Genomic DNA, 2,443 nt, shown 5'->3' with positions numbered 1-2,443 from the left:
ATTAAAATGAAAAAAATAGATTAAATTGTGAGTAAAATAAAATTTTAAACACATAAATACATCATACTAAGAATGCTAAATAAATATAATTATTTATCGTGATGATGCCATTAATCTTGAATTGATGTTGAATTAATTTGTGACACAAACTCAATCAACAACATTCTTAATATATGCAATTGATGGATGTAATAAAATGTTTATAATAAAATTCAAATGTATAAAAAAATAAAAATAAAACTTTGATCGAATAATAAATTTAAGATTTTCCTAATGCAATTGATACAAGTTTAATTATCACTATATACATATTTTTATTTTTTTAATAAATATGAAAATATATTTTAATAATTTTTTAACTAAATTAGTGTCTGATTAACTCGTCACATTAACCTACTATACAAAACCGACTTAAATAATAGTGATGATGATGTAACCCCAATCTCTGCTAGGCCCAATAAGATGGTAGCCTTGTGGGTTATGCCTAATACTAGCACAACCCTATTATAACCTTTTTCAATTAATTAACATTCAAATGGACTGATGATAACTTTTGTATAATGTATAAGGTGTATATTTAATTTTTATATTTTAATTTGATTAATTTTAATTTTTATATTTTTTGAATTTTGAAAATTTTTCTACCCTAAAACAATAACAAGTAAATTCATAAGTTGTGGACTTTAGTCTTTATATTTAAATGTCAATTTCAGTTTAAGCGATAGTTGTTAAATTTATTAACCAAAACACTATGGCTAGTTATAAGTATTATGTATAAATAGCAAATCAATTTACCCATTACATATGTGATAATATGTTTATCGCATCATATTTTATAAATAGTAGAATTTAACTTAATAAATTTAACGATTATCATTTGAATCATGAATATAATTTCAAATTTCAAAAATGACGAGACTAAATTAGACTTATTCAAGAGCAGAGTTACTTGCCCAAGCCCGAAGAAAATTTTAGAAAGTTTGAACAAAAATATTAGACTCGAAAAATGGAATTGGACAAAAAATTAAGTCTGTATAAAATATGAGTCAGACTTAAACTCAAACATTCAAGGTTCGGGTCCAATCCAATCCATTTTTTAAGTTTGTAACATATTATGTTATATTATATTATGAATATGCAATTTATAACACATAAAACTTAATTAAGTAAAAATATATAGTACTATAATATAAATATTAAAAAATTGCTAAGTATCCCATATATAAAATTTAAATAAATAGAAAAAAAATAAAATATTAAATTAAAAATAATATAAATATTTTTTAAAAATAATATGAGCGGATTTTAAATAAATTTAAAATAACTAATTTCAAATATAAACGAATTTGTATATTTTAAACGGGCATAGTACTAGAAAAGGCCCATCTCCTAAAGTATTTATAGAAATGGGCCACTCCAAAAAATAATTACTAGAATGGACCAAAAATACTAAAACGCGCTAACGTGGATGCATTTTCGGGGGAAAACATAGAAAAGCATGTTGATGAAGACACACTTTTCCCCTTGTCAACAAAAACACGCTGACATGGACACGTTTTTTCCCGTGCTTGGGCTAAATTTTAAAAAATGGTTATTTTTTTTAAAACATTATAAAAATGGACCAATATTTTAAAATTTTACAAGAATAAACCTTTATAAAGATCCCAAGTGATTTTTATTTTTTTTTTTATTTTTTTGTGCCACCAATTAATGTGAAAATAGAACTTACAAAACAGATTTTTATATAGACCCAAAGTGTCATTTCTATTGTTTTCTTAAGCAATGTGATATGTGAGATATATGTATATATAGACTCATGAATAGGTTTGCAGCTTATTCTTAGACAATGTGAGATTCCTTCATTTTTTAACTAACAACATAAGATTAAATGCTACACTATATTTTATATTTCTTTATTTATAGAGTTTAATTTTTTTTACAAAAAGTTAACATTTGTTACATTATAAATAAAAAATTTAAACCCTATAAGTAAAAAAAATTATAAATTATAAAATTAGTATAGTAAAATATTTAAAAAATTACTAATAGTTGAGTGATCATTTTGTAAGTTTTTATAATTCGATAGTCAAAAAACTATAGTTAAGTGACTACTAATGTAATTTAATCTAGGTATAAAAATATGATAAATAATTATTATATTTTATTATTATATTTCTATAAAAAACTTACTTAACATAATTATATACTATGTTTAAATAGATTATTTATCTCGTCAAAATACATCTAAAATAAATTTATCAGCATTCATTAGGGGATGAAAATTAAATTAAAATTAGAATTAAAAAAGTAACTAGTATAGTAAATATTAAAAAAATATATTTTAAAAAAGAGATCAATTTTTTAAAATTACAAAAAAAAAATACTATTTGAGTGCCAAATACTCACAATTTATTTATTAATCAAACATTCATAACATAACATA

The sequence above is a fragment of the Gossypium hirsutum genome, chromosome A09 (assembly GCF_007990345.1).
Source record: "Gossypium hirsutum isolate 1008001.06 chromosome A09, Gossypium_hirsutum_v2.1, whole genome shotgun sequence".
Classification (NCBI taxonomy): domain Eukaryota; kingdom Viridiplantae; phylum Streptophyta; class Magnoliopsida; order Malvales; family Malvaceae; genus Gossypium; species Gossypium hirsutum.
Note: the sequence above shows the minus strand (reverse complement) of the source record.